Consider the following 14999-nt stretch of genomic DNA (forward strand, 5'->3'; position numbering starts at 1 on the left):
ATTGGGTGTATGCTCAGGGTACAATCATGGGGAGTCCTGCGATCACAGCACTGTACATTCCTCCTAGAGGGCAAAGTAGAATTGTTTAAGGCATCACCAATACCTCCCGTTGCCCCCGTAGTTGTAATTGTGACCTAAAATTGTCAGTACTGGTTTGCTCCAGTGTTGCGAGGCAGGCCAATATTGGTATAAGTTCCATATTTAGAATAGTGTTTACATTCTCAATGATCTCCCCTGCTAGGCTGTGAGTCGGTACCTCTTCCAATCAGACCGGTATCTGCAGTTGAAGGTATGGTTGGTACAGAAATAACGTGTGTTTTTTCTGCTTGCGCCCCTGCCTTGATTTGCTTACTCTGCACAATCCTCCGCACTTTCCTTGCAGTTTGTAGGCTTTCCATGCAGCTAGAGCTAGAGGGGTGCAGACTACCATTAAATGCATCAAATCAAGCGTCAATGACATTGTCAGCCCCATTAATCACACTTGTCTCATCCTCTGGGGCACCAGTAACAGTGACATAATCCCAAGGATTCATGAATGTCTGCAGAGGTGCCCCTATGTCCAAAGAAAGATGACTCTTTGCCAACTCTATTTCTGTTGCCAAAACCCCTATCGCCTTTTGTAACATTCTGTCTATAGATATAGATTTTGGGGGGTGGGGGTGGGGGACAAGAGAGGGCTGGGTTGCAGACTGATGCCCTCCAGCACAGTTTCACTTTCCCATTGGTGCCTTGCTATAGTGCACTCTGATTGTAACAAGTATTACAGTTGCTTAGGACCCAGGATATCGAGAAGAATCCTTGCTGGATGGTAGTACACTTAAACATGAACACTGGAGTATGTAGGGGCCACCAGTCCATAGATCCTCCAATCATTAAATGAGCTCAGATGAATGTTGGCGAGAGTAATAATGAAGAAGGAACACTCACTCTGCACTCTAGAGAAAACGTTGGAAGGGTGGACCAGCTCAGCCTCATCCAGCTTGGGCTTGGCACAGGAGTGTCTTGTGCTGCGGGACTGCAGCACTCCTTATGAAGGAAAAATAGGTCACAGCTGATGGTGCGAAGGGGGTTGTGGGACTATCAATCGCCAGTGGCAGCAGACAGGTCTGTGACAGCTCACCACAATGTTTGTGGTCGTCTTATTCCTTGCCCATAACTCCTGGCGAAGATGGCTCACACAAAACAACTGATGGGGGTCTTACCCCGAGCACAGACAGCGGCCCAACACAGGATACAGTTAAAAGTGAAGCATATCACTCTAATTTTATTGCAGCACGAGGGTGACTTAAACAATCTGAAAGTTGAGCAGAAAAGACAAGCAATGAGGCGTTTTTGCCATCTTTACTAGGAAGTTCAACTACTGACTTGCCCTCAAGAAGGCACGAGACAGCCTTTAATTATAGCTGCATACATCTTCAGTTGCTTCGAAGACCCTAAGTCATCATTTCTTCAAAAAAGTACAGTAAGAATTAGTGAAATACACTGGGCTTTGGTTCAGCCCCCTTCAGCCATTACCTTTTATCTGTTTCTCATGATTTGTCATTGCTTGATCGGCTATGCGTCATGACCATGGCACTTTGAGAATGGTTCCATTGTTCCATTTTTGTTCCTATTAGGTTTTGGTGGAGTGGTATAAATAGTCCTTTAGTTAGACTGGAGATATGACACAAGTGTAGCTTGTAATTGTTGTTTGATGTATTTAATTTGCTAACCTGGCATTTCATTTTCTGAGTTAAGGTGTTTTTTTCTAGTGATACCCTGCTATTTTGATGCCTTAGTATGGCAGTGCTGTTCACTAATAGTCCTTGCAAGTTCATTTGATTTATTTTGCTGTCATGACTACGAGTTGTTTGATTCATGTTTTTTCACACCAAGTAAAAACGTGTATGCCCACAGGGTTTTGCTAAAGATACAACAGAAATACTATCCCATTATCAGAATTATCTTATAACACTCTTCTTTGAGGATACAGCTTTCCTCTCCTAAAGCAGTCTGTTCAGCAAAGGGGCCATACCTACAGCTTCCTTGCTATTGTAGTCCAAGTTGTTGAGTCATTGTGTGATTTTCTTTCTAGGTCAGTCGCCTATTACGCAACACTTCCACTAATAAATAAGACACACTTAATGGCTTTGCCAGAGCTTCTTTTTATTTTTCCCAACTGAGAAATCAGTTTTATACACCAGCAACTAGATGGCGGGACTGTACACATCGTCTGAATCCATAACAGCTAAATGTCCTGAAAGATTTATTTCAAAATGAAGCCTGAAGGAAACTCAAAGCACGGAGTCAAGAACATCAATGGGAATATTCAACGACGCTAGTACTAGTCATGCATCCGCCTGGATGAACCAAAGCTATTTTCCTGAATTTTTGTGGCGTGGCTTAAAGAAAAACAAAGTCCCCACCTCAAAACAGGATACCCAGAAACCCACATAACACGCATTGGTAATACCAATAGGTCTCCCCTATGCAAGAGCTTTTGACTTTGCCAATGTGTTTTAGCTGTGTTGTACACCAGTATGGCTACTGTTCAGCATGGCTAAGAGTTAGTGGCAGAGAGGAGAGTGGTGTAGAGTGAATGTCACAGATTGGAGTGGAATAGAGTGCCGAAGAGTGGAGTGTTGTGGAGTGGCATAGAGAGGAATATAGGGTAAAAGAGTGGAGTGTCGTAGAGTGGAGGGTCGTAGAGTGGCTTAAAGTAAAGTGGCGCAGAGTGGAGTATAGTCGTAGAATGGAGCAGAGTTGTGGAGTGGAGTAGAGTCAAGTACAGTGGTCTAGAGTGAAGTGGCGTACAGTGGCGTAGAATGGAGTAGGGTGTAGTAGAATGAAGTGGAGTAGGTAGAGTGGAGTAGAGTGTCAGAGTTGAGGGGCGTAGAGTGGAAAGAAGTGAAGTGGTGTGGAGTGGAGTAGCATAGAGAGGTGGTAATTTAGCATAGAATGGAGGGGTGTATCGTGGCATAAAGTGGCATGGAGTGGCGTAGAGTGGCATAGTGTGTGGAGTGCAGTAGAGTGGAGTGGCACTGAGTGGAGTGACGTAGAGTAGAGTCGCCTAGCGAAGTGGCATAGAGTGGGGTAGAGTGGAGTGTGGTGGATTGGAAGTGCAGTGGAGAGTCCTGTCGTAGTGTTTCATAAAGTGGAGTAGTGTTGCAGAGTAACGTGGAATGGCATAAAGTGGATTGGTGTAAAGTGGAGTGGCTTACAGTGGAGTATGCATGCTAGGTTAGCGCATTGCAATTACACCCAACACATTTTCAATTGAATTGACTATTACATTCGTCCATACAGTTTTATTGATAAATCTATATTGCGCACAAACGATAATGAATGGAAAACGGCATCACCCTGTGTAATAATTTCTTTTGATCATATTCAAGTATGTTTCCACCACACTTCAGAATTACAAAATGTGTACTTAAGTTGTGCCTGCCTAATACGGATATATTCTGAAATATTTTTACAGTTCACTTACAGACATTGAGATTTTGTTTTCGCCAGAATTTGTTTTTTTCCCAATGCTTAAGATTGTCATAAAAAATCTCTCAATTTGAAGTCAGAGAAAGAAGAGAAAACAAACACCAAGCTCCCTCGGAAAACACAGACAGACATTTAATCTCTGTCTCTGAACGCACAGCAAATGTAACAAGAAAAATGTTTTAAAGGCCTGTTTACAGAAAGCAAGGCCTCATGGAAGAACACAAGGAGCGATGGTAAACAAACTTTGCTCCACAGAAGGGACGAGGACATGCTGAACAGCCAGAGATAAAGCCAGCAACCAGAAAGTCAGAAAATGTGAGTTACAATCCACAAAGCCAATGGTAAGCAATGGATGGAATGCATTCCCAGGAAAGCTTTCAGAAGGCTCTCAAGAAGTTTTTTCCCAACCATACAGCTGCGCTGTCTGGTAGGTTTTGACCTAAAATGTAAAGTCACAATTCTGGTTTGAAAAAAGGGAGGCATGGTCTCTTCTCTTGCCCTGGCTACAAGTGTGCACTGTTACAAGGTAACTATAATGCCCACACAATTCTGCCCCTATTGGGCGAAAATTCTTTGCGTACCGGAAATACACAAGTTTGTTTTTAAAAACATCCTTTCTTATGCACTCTTAACACTTCGAATTAATTGGGCGTTCTATGGTTATATTTGTATATCTTCCCTGCCAGTGTATGAGTAGCGGTGTCATAGCTCCTCTTTCCGCCCAGAGCTAGTTGTCCTATTTTTCAATGAACGGCACTGAAGCACTCCGGCTTTGTATGTATGCATTTAGTGAACCTACACACCCTGGCGCGTTAATAGGTAATGATTAATAAATAAACAAAACAAAAACGAAACTGGCTGCAGATCCTCCTCATGAAATTGTCAAGTCAACCAGTGTGGTTTATTGACAGGGTTCCGCTCTGCAAGTGCAAATTAATAACGACATGGCTCTGTATCACTTCAATATGTAGTTTTTGCCATTCTAGGATGGTTGGTGTCTTCAGTAATGTAAGAGTTGTAGCAGCGCTTTTTTACCAACATTGGCCTGATTACTACGTGGGGTGGGAAACAAGGTGCTATTTATCTCATCTCATAAATAACGATACCCCTGGGTATGCTATTTATAAGGAGAGGTAATAGTGGCTATTACGAGTTTTCAGGGAATAATTGGGATTTTGGTGTTTAAAGCACCAAAACGTCCCCGTGGTATCGTAAATACCAAAAACATTTCTGCAGGTTCTTAAGCCCTGATTAAATTTAACAAAGGTTGATTTTTTCTATGTACACGTTAAATAATTTTCATATGCATTAAATAACTTCCAACTTTTAATTCTGATTCATGCACTGAGGTGTTTTTTGCATTGGTCAGAATGCACTGACCCACTCATAATCCCCATGTTAGTCCATAATAATTCGAACTAGGCTAGTCCATAAAAATTAGGAATATGTGCTATTTACTACACCCAATAAATAACGAACCCTGGGGTATTGTTTCTTATGGGGTGTGATAAATAGCTCCGGGATTCTTACGAACTTTGAATCAGGGCCTATGTGGTAAATGATTGTAGGAAAGACAGGTTATGCCGAGTTTATATGGTTAGACTCTTGGAATAAATGTCCCAATATCCAGATATGCTTGTAGGTTTTTCTTAGTTCTGTATTTATTTAAGTCAAATGAAAGTAATAGAAACAGCCAACACGTGTTTTGCCCGTATCGCAGGGAATCTTTGCTAATCTGCTTGAACATTTTACAGGACGATCATTGAACATATTGTTTAGTATCTTTTGCCTTGACAAATCCCTTGGCATGACCCCCATACTAGTTCTTTTTTTCAGTCTCCATCTCTTTTCCTTTTTCTCATTCTTTCTCTTTTTTTCTTCCTTTACGTCTTCCTGGCTGGTACAGAAAGCTTTGTGGGGGATTAGGTTTCATCCGCGTGCGAGCCCCTGAAGTTTGATTTACAGTAAGAGCTGCTCTGCTTGGCCCAGAGGCCTCTTTTGTCACTGCGGTACGTGATGGCAAACTCCCTGGAAATCCATGCTTAGAGTGAGGCGTGCGGAACACGGTCAGCCTGGAACAGATAGTCATCTGATGCCCGTGTGTTCAGGGGTACCTCCAGGCCATTGTGTCTTCTCCCTGGACTTTCTGCCACTCACTGGCCTCCATTCTGGCTTCCTCAAACTGCTTCCAGGTGATCCCCAAGGCGCTGGTGGCACACCTCGACAGTGTGAGCCCGCTGCTGTGTGTTAAAGACATGGCTGAAACAAAGGCCGAGTGGTCCCGGTCCGGAAGTCCATCCGTGACAAGTCACACTGAGCATAGAGTTAAAACACCACCCTCTGCCTATACAGAGATTCATTGTGTTTGTATAAAAGTTTAGCACCTTGTATGAGGCAGTAAGTGCTATATAAATGTAACATCAGTAGCATAATATCCATAAAACCGCAATGTATGGATAGGGCGCCGTTCTTGGGGCTACGGATTGGCACTGTTAATATTTCCTGGCTCCTTGTTTTTCATGGAGGGGGGGTGTAATGGCTGCCTTTTTCTGGCTCCTTTAAGAGGGAGAATGATGGAGAGTGACTCCAGCCTATCACCCCCATAGCATAGGGAATAGGACTATAGACAGGATCCCTGCCTTTCATATAGTAGAGCATTTTCGTGTCCCTTTCCTTAGTGTAGGGCTTATGAATTTAAGTTAGGGGATAGATACATAAGTATTAATCATGATTTGCCCATTTGCTAACGTGTTAGGATATTTTCCATGGAGTTACGCATATTGCGGGCCCTGTAGGCCTTAAACGAGACAGACTCCATCTTGCTCTTTGCCTGGTAGCTCGAGAGGCCTTCTAGGTCAAGTGTAGTGTTTTAGTTTCAAGCTGTTGTTCGCTTGGAGAGAACCGGCTAAGGCTGGCCCTTATCGAAGGAATGTATTTTTCTCCACTCCGAAGACACAACTTCAGGCCGGCCGGCTGGGAACGTGTCCTTGGTACGGGGAGGTACAAGAATTTGGTGGGCGGCAGGTTGCTGGCCGTAACATTCCATGAAGGAACGGGCTTTGATATTAGCGAAGGTGTTAGTCAGTTGTCAGTTAGTTCGTAGGCGGCATCTAGCCGTTAGCATCTCTGCCATTAATTATTTCATGGCGGACAGTCGCCATCTTTGAAGTCCGAGAAAGATTTAAGACCGAAACTCTCTGAGAAAGACTGAAGGAGAATTAGCGCGGAGCGCACTGACACAGAGAGAGAGAGAGAGAGACAGTAGTTAATAACCAGCAAGGTTCCGGTGGCCTGGAGGGAAGCAGACGAGGTTGAGCCTAGCGGTGCAGACGTGTACTTGTGACGGCTGGGGTGTGACTGCGAGGCGAGCCAGGACACAGAGACGAGAAGGGAACCTAGATGACTGCCGAGTCCCGACTTCACGTTAACAAGGTGATCTCCGCCCTTTCTTTAATGAGCGCGCATTCTAACCTTTACCTTTTCTTTACAGAAATTATGTTGCATAGTATTGTGATGTATGTTTATTGTCAATAAATACCCTAGTTCTTAGAGAACTGATATGTGCCTTGTATTCTTGTTCAATCCTGGTAAATGGATTTCCTAGTTGAAAGTTGTTTGCATGAACGGATGTGAAATCCCGATCAGGTAAATAGTGATCAAATAAATAGGGAGCGAGTGGACCTTTGATGCCAAGAATAGGAGGTACATTATACCATTTGGGAACTGTATTAAAATTCATTATCATAGTTCTATCCCAAGTAGATAAATGAGACATTGTCCCGATAATTGCTCATAGGAATGTGGTCGTCGCTGATGCGGCGTTAGTGAGAACGTTGGGGAGGATTACCAGCGTGGATACCCACAGGATTGTGGCTTGCGTAAGTGAGAGCGTCAGGGGGGATGACTGGCGTGTAGGTTTACCGGATTGTGAACCGTTTGGAAAGGAGAGCATTGGGTTCTGCAGGCCCATGTGTAGACGCACCGGATTGTGTGTCATATCTGCCCTGGGGTAGATCAGTCTGGGTCGGAGTGGCCGCGAGACTAACTGATGTGAATAAGATATTGTAGAAAATCTATGCATGTGTATTGCTATTTCCCCATCCTTAGGTACGACCTGTATATACATATATCTATCCATATTCATTGTGAATACGTTCTAAGGAGGGAGGTGAGTACGTTTTGGCTGGGTTATAGGGGCCCCTAGGGGCTGATCCCATCTAAGCGGAAAATCCGGCCATTACATCGGGTTGGCACTGAATATTTCCTGGCTCCTTGTTTTTCATGGAGGGGGGGAGGCATGCCTAAGTGGGTGTTTCTCGCCCCCACCTCCACTGGGCACCAGTCCTTTGGAGCATGCCGACTCCCTTGCCATGTTCCTCCAGGTGGCACGAGCCTGCTTTATCTACACCCCTGTGCATTCTTACCGGGGGGGGTTGGTCGTTTTCCCTGGTGAGGATCTGCCCCATCACTGTTCCTATGGTGCATGCCCCTTGGTTCTCTCCTTTATGTCTGCCTTGGCGCTAGCTGGTCGTAAGGCTGCGTGCAGTGCCCCCCTCGACTGTCCTGCTGGCCGCAGGACTGCGTGCAGTGGGCACCCCCTGACTGTCGAGCATTGCTGCCCGTAGTATGTATGTATGTATGTATAGGCATTTATATAGCGCACTACTTACCCGGAGGGTCCCAAGGCGCTTCGACCGCTGCGAAACCCTTCCTGGCTTCCCGGAGAGATGGTCCCTTAATGGGTATCTCCAGGGTGAGACCAGGCATCCCCGGCGGTCTGGTGGGGCCGTTAGTGAAGATGAGGCAAGCTAATGCCCAGAGTTGCCGAGTATGATCGCTGATCAGAGTGGGCACCGAGGCGAGAGAATTATCAAGTCCGCTGACCCTGGTCCAGAAACCTGCCGCGCCGGGAATCGAACCCTGGTCCCGGGCCTTGGACACAATCCCCCTGTACCTCGGGGAAGTGGATGGATGGTCAGACGCCACTCTGTGTTGGGGACTGCCGAGCTCTGCACAGCTTTCGACAGCTGGCACAATATAACCCTGTTGAGCTTTACAACCTGAGGCCGGCGGGGCTCTTCTGGACATAGGAAAGGTGACACTGTGAGACACTACTAGGAAGGGCATGGTGTGATACTTGTGACCCAGAGTGCCTGTGGAGCACACCTGAGGAATCTTGTTCTGTTAGACCTAGCGGTGGGCAGCTGTCCTACAGGAGGAAGCACAATGGTTTCTGTAGAGGTGGTGCTGGTGAGAGAACCAGCAACATGGCCGCCATGTGACCCATGAAATAACATAGAGGGTGACCTTAATGGGACTGTGTGGCTGAAATGTCTTCTAGGATAGCAAATGACCAAGTCCTAATTGGGTTAGGGAATGGAGGGAATACAGCCACTCATCGTTAAAACAGAATTGCATCATAAAACTACATTTAGAACAGGAAATTGCACAGATATATTGAGCAAACAGCATCAGCAGCGAGAAAAAACAGGGGTGCTCTCCCAAGACCGGCTGTAACATTGCTCAGCAGGTTAATGCACTGACTGCAGAAGTCTCTGATTACTGTTCATAGCTTCAAGCTCTTCTCGGCCTTCCATGGTTCCCTAGTAGATATAATGAATAACATTGAATACTGTCCTAATAACACCAGGTTCTCAGAGTAGCCCATTACTTCACAGCTGCACCACGGAGCAGGCAGTATTATTATTGTATTTTTAAAGTTTAAAAAACAGACTCCCAGAAGGTGGTGCTTTTTGAAGGTTTCTGCAAATTATTTTTATTTGTATGCTGCCACTTGCCATGCATAGCTTAACTGCTGGTGCTAGCCAAGATACCCCCAAAATAATTTGGTACATTTAGAAAATCCTATGCTGGTAAATGACAAAATCATACAAGATACACGCAAATTTGCACCGGTACCTGAGATGTTGGACGAGCTATTGGCATTGTAAATAACAATGCCTTTTATTTATGTGTTAATTATCAAAACATAAAATAAAAGGCTTTGTGATTTACAATGCCAATAGCTTAAACTCTCACAAATGCGAGACCTGTTGCATTGCAAATGCTTGTTTATTAAACACCTGCAATATTTTTCTTTTGTTACACAATTGGTTATAATACCTTTATCGGCTTCATCCCAATTAATTTCAGGGAGACAAATGCAAGTACTCCCGAGGTCGGGTTAACCGCCACCCACCTGAAAAAAAAGTGGCATGATAGGGAGTCGCAGCCAACGGCCAATTTGGTCAAGGGAGCCACATGTCAAAAAAGTTTGGGAACCACTGGAATAGCCCCATAGGCTGCCATTATATGTCTTACAAATAGAAGCTGTGCTTTTAGAATCGAGAGACCACCAGGTCAGGGCGATGATAAGTGAATGTATGTTCTATGTTATGGATCCTTCTGTCTAATCCACCAGGGAGGAGGGAGGGTTGCTTATGATTTATCATGGAAATACCCCCACAAGAGAACTGAAGTTACAGGTAAGAAACTGTTGCTCCTCTAGTAGGGGATTTCCATGTATAGTCATTAGCACTTGAATAGACTAGCAAGCCCATCCCTATAGAAAGCGCTGGAAGAGCCAGAGAAGAATTATATGCAGATTTAAGCAAATAGGTTCCAAATGGAAGCCTGCCCTACTTGAGGATCTGCCTTGGTATCCAAATCCAGGCAGTAGTGTTTAGTGAATGCATGAACTTATTTCCAGGTAGCAGCCTGCCATATCTCTGCAATAGGTATATTACGATGCAAGGCCGCAGTAGCTGCCTACCCTCTGGTTGAGTAAGCTTAGGCTTTCTGGACAGAGATTTATTAGCTTTTTGGTAACAGAGTAAGATGCAGGAAACAAGCCCTCTGGAAAGGGACTGCTTGGAAGTCGATAGACCTGTACGGAGGGAGCCATAATTTACATATAACCGGTCAGATCTAAGTAGAACCTTCGTTTTATCCAGATAGAATTGAAACTCTTTTAACATCCCGGGAATGAAGAGATCTCTCCACTGGAGTAGATTGACACTGGAAAAAGGTAGGCAAGGAAATTGTCTGGTTCACATGAAATTCCAAAACCACCTTAGGGAGGAATTTCTGATGAGTCCTCATAACTACTTTAGATACATGAAAATCTGTGTATGGCTCTTGACAGCAAAGTGCCTGGATTTCGCTAACCCAGCGGGCGGAAGTAATAGCCATAAGGAAAGCTGTCTTCCAAGACAGATGCTGAAGAGACACCTTAAGTATGGGTTCAAAAGGTTCTTACTTAATACGAGAGAGGGCCACATTAAGCTACCAAGGAGGAGAGGACTTCTAATGGGAGGAAAAACCTTCTTCAAACCTTCCAGGAAATCTCTGATAACAGGAATTCTGAAAAAGGAAGTTTGTGAAGGGAATTTCCTGTAGGCAGTTAGGGCTGCAAGGTGAACCCTAATAGCCAGATTGTGCCAGATGGAGCAAATATGAAAGGATGACGTCTTCCTGGATAGAAGTAGGATCCTCATTCTTCGATGAGCACCAAATACAGAATCACTTCCATGTATGAGCATGAGCGGAATATATGGATGGCCACTTTGTTTCCTTGAGGATGTCCATGCAGCTCTGCGGTAAGTTCAAGTGTCCATACTGTACTAGCTCAGGAGTCACGCTGCCACCTGCCAAATTCAAAGAGGAGAGGTGCACCATCTGCCCTCTGAACTTCGTTAGTAGGTCTGATCTGTATGGAAGCCTGAGATGTGGACAGACAGACCGGTGAAGGAGGTTCATGAACTACCACTGACGCGGCTACTCTGGGGCAGAGTATCATTTTGGCCCGTGACTGTGACACCTTGATGAGGACTGCTGGGATTAGGGGAACTCGAGGAAAGGCGTAGAGAAATCGCCTTACCAGTTGATCCATAGGGCATTTCCCAGGGTTCCCGGTTGGTAGTACCTCAACGCGAAGCTTTGGCATTTGCTGTTTTCTGCGGTGGCTAACAAGTCGACCTCCGGAGTACCCAATCTTCTGAAGATATCGTGGACCACGTCATAGTTTAAGAGCCACTCATAGTTTTCCTGGAGTACCTTTGAGGGAGCCGGCCTGAGCATTCTGAACATCTGGTAGGTGAGTTGCTGTTATGGTCAAGTTTCTGGCCAGAAGCCACTTCCAGATCGTATGGGCTTCCAGAAATAATGGTCTGGACTTCGAGCCTCCCTGCTTGTTGATGTTAATACACTATTGTTGTATTGTCTGTCTGGACAAGCAAGAAGTTGGAGTGGAGTGATGGCCGAAACGCTTTCAGCGCCATATGAATTGCTTGTAGCTCTAGCAGAGTGATGTGGTAAATGGAATCTCTGTGTGACCATTTGCCCTGAATTTGAAGTTGACCAGTATGGGCTCCCCATCCCAGGAGAGAGGCATCCATTACTATGGTCTGAACAGGTATCTTCTTGTGGAAAGGGATTTGTGGAATAGCACCTCCATTTGATGGACTGGAGGGCATTCTGAGACAATTGAATCTGGTCTTCCTAATCTCCTATTTGCTGGTCCTATTGGTCTTCAAGGCATTCCTGCATGGGTCTCGTGTGGAGCTGTGCATTTGGTGTGAGGAATATACAGGATGCCATCAAGCCCAGGAGTGAGGAGACCTTCCTCATGGTTGAGGGAGACATTGCCATGAGAGCCTGAGCCTTCCGAAGGATCGATAAGCGTCTCTCCTCCGAAGGACACAAGTTGGCCAATCGAGTATCGATAGATGCTCACAGATATTGCAGGCACTGCACAGAAATGACGGTTGACTTCGCCTGGCTGACATGAAGACCCAACTGAAGAAGAAGATCAGAGGTCCAATTGAAGTGTAGCTGAGCCTCCTGAGCAGTGGATGCCTTGATTAGCCAATTGTCTAGCTAGGGGTAGACAAACACTTTGTATTTCCTCAGATGAACCGCTACCACCGCCATACATTTGGAGAAAGTTCTGAGTGCTGACTTCAAGCCAAATGGAAGTACACAGTATTGATAGTGGTTGTTACCTACTGCAAACCTCAAGAACTTGCGATGCTTCCTTATGATGGAAATGTGGAAGTATGCGTCTTGAAGGTCAATTGTGCATAACCAATCTCCTCGATGTAGCTGAGGTTATATTTGGTGCAAAGCTAGCATCTGGAATCTCTCTCTCCAAATTCACTTGTTGGCCGTCCTTAGGTCCAGAATGGGTCTGTACCCAAGCTTTTCTTTCTTTTAGACAAGAAAGAATCTTGAGTATAGCCCTGTGCCTCGTTGTAAAGGAGGAACGGGTTCCGCCACGTGTTTCTGTAAGAGAATGTTCGCTTCCAGTTGTAATTGGTGCAGGCGGAATCTGGATTATTTCTGAAGTATTAACTTTGGATGATGAATCTGAGAGAATATCCACTGCGAACAATATTTAGCACCCAATTGTATTGTGTGATTTTGTGCCACTCTGTCAGGTAATGTTGGATGCTTCCCCCTACCGGAGCAGGTAACGGAAGAGGGGGAAGGCAGAATTCAGGGTTTTGACCCTTCTTGCCTCCTTGAGCAGGTTGCTGGCCTGATCTTCCCCTTGCCTGTCTTTTCTGATAATGCTGGTAGGAGTATTGGTACTGTTGTTGCGTACCTGACTGGCGGCCCTGATACCAATGAGGGGTTTGAACCCTCTGTGTAGAATAGCGGCGTTGAAAAGGTCTTAAAAGATTTACGCTGTTCCTTAGGTCTTTCTCGACCAACAGATTTTAGCAGCTCCCTTTCTGCCTTCATCCGGGCCATCTCCTCGCCTGCATGAGTGCCGAACAGAGTCGTACCTGAAAATGGGAGATTCAGGATGCGCTGCTGTGATTCAGGCTTAAGCGACGTAAGACGTAGCCATGAGTGCTGCCGCAGTGCCACACTATGGAAATACCCATGCGCAGCAAGAAGGGATGTGCCGCTGCAGTACTTATAACTTGATTAGAGACCATAAGACTTTCTGTCAAGATCTCATTAAAGTCCTCGCTTTTGTCTCTAGGTAGGTAGTCTGAAAACTGTTGGTGCAATTCCCACAGTGCCCAGTCAGATATGCCCAATAAGGCTGTGGCACTAGCAGCTTTCATGGTAGTCCCTGCTGTGTTGCAAACCTTACTCCCCACTGAGACTGTTTCTCTGCTCTCTTTATCTGGTGGCACTGTTGAGGTTGGAGCTGTGGCATGTTGCTTTTTTCGCCGCTATCACAATAACAGAATCCGGAGTTGAATACGTCTGTAGGAAAGCAGGATCCTGCTCCGGATGCCGGTATTTCTTCTGCAGCATGGATGGAGCCAAAAAAACTTCCCTTGCCGGTTCTAAGAGGCCTGGCACCAGTGGAAGCAAGGGACATGAAGCTTGTTTTTGTTGAAGGGTTTCAAATAGGACAGAAGTACTTGGTGTAGGAGTGGACACTGGAATGTTTAATTTTGAAGTAACCCGCACCAGAACCTCATAAAAGTCGAAATATCCTCAACTGGTGAAATCTGGGGGGAGGTGAATCCAACAGTGTAGGAGAGTATGCTTGAAGAGGAGGAGTGGCTGGTATGTCTGGAATGAGATCCTTCTCCGTGACAGCGACAATGTGAATGAGTAGAGGAGCATCTATGACTGTGAAACCGATGCCTCGTCTAAGACCTAGACCTTGTTGGTGGTGGTGCAAGTGGAGGAGCTGGAGGTGCGAAGTGTAAATAAGTCTTCTCCTTTTTCGCGCCTCCTGAAACCTTGAAGAGGCTGACAAAGTCCTTGAGGAAGATCTTTCCGTCCCTCTTGACGTCGATGGCGACCTTCAATGTCGCATCGAAGGAGGATCGCGTCTCGACGTCGAGCGCCAGCCTCTCGGCATCGAGACTTGACTTCGATCAACAGAGGTATATTGACATCAAGTAACTGTGGAGGTGGGATAAGGTCCTTGACGGCGACCTGCAAAGTGTCACTGTCTGACACCAACCGAGGTGTTCTCCTCGTCGGCTTCGTAATCGATGTCGATGATCTTTTTCTTGACGTGGAACATTGACGTGTTTAGACCTAGAGCCCTGGGTCGACAGCGAACCGGTCAGTGCAATAACCCCTCTCGACATCATCGTCCTCGACAACGACCGGGACCGGTGTAGTTTTTCAGCCCTTCTTCTGCTGGGGAGACAGAGCCCTGGTAGAGGTCCGACCCTCTCCTCGATCTGACCAAAGAGGTTGAGTGAAGTAGCTATTTGTTAAATTCAGAAGTGAATTTTGAAGAAAAAACCCAATTTGGTAAAGCTCAATGCTCCAGGGTCCTGATAGCAGGAGCCGGAAAAAAGAATTGAAGTAACTGCCACTAGTTGTGCATGATGGGATACTGGTGGTCTCTGGATTCTTAAAGGCACAGCTTCTATTTTTAAGATATAAAATGGCAGCCTATTGGGCTATTCTGTCCTCTCCTTTCATCTCTATCGTGAAAAAAGGAGTTTTGTGAAGGGGATTCTTCTCTGTGTTAAACACTACAAAAAAGTTGCCCAACTTGGGGGGGGGGGGGGGTTGGGCTGGGGATTGGGGGGGTTGGG

The 14999-nt window shown here is 45.6% G+C and overlaps 1 protein-coding gene across 4 annotated transcripts in view; it reads right to left on the minus strand.

Moving 5' to 3' along the window:
• The window catches only part of DNMT3B (DNA methyltransferase 3 beta), a 371865-nt gene that overhangs the window by 112807 nt on the left and 244059 nt on the right, over positions 1–14999 (minus strand). The gene's annotated exons all lie outside the window — the stretch shown is intronic.

Source organism: Lissotriton vulgaris, unplaced genomic scaffold, assembly GCF_964263255.1.
Source record: "Lissotriton vulgaris unplaced genomic scaffold, aLisVul1.2 SCAFFOLD_956, whole genome shotgun sequence".
NCBI classification, from domain to species: Eukaryota; Metazoa; Chordata; class Amphibia; order Caudata; family Salamandridae; genus Lissotriton; species Lissotriton vulgaris.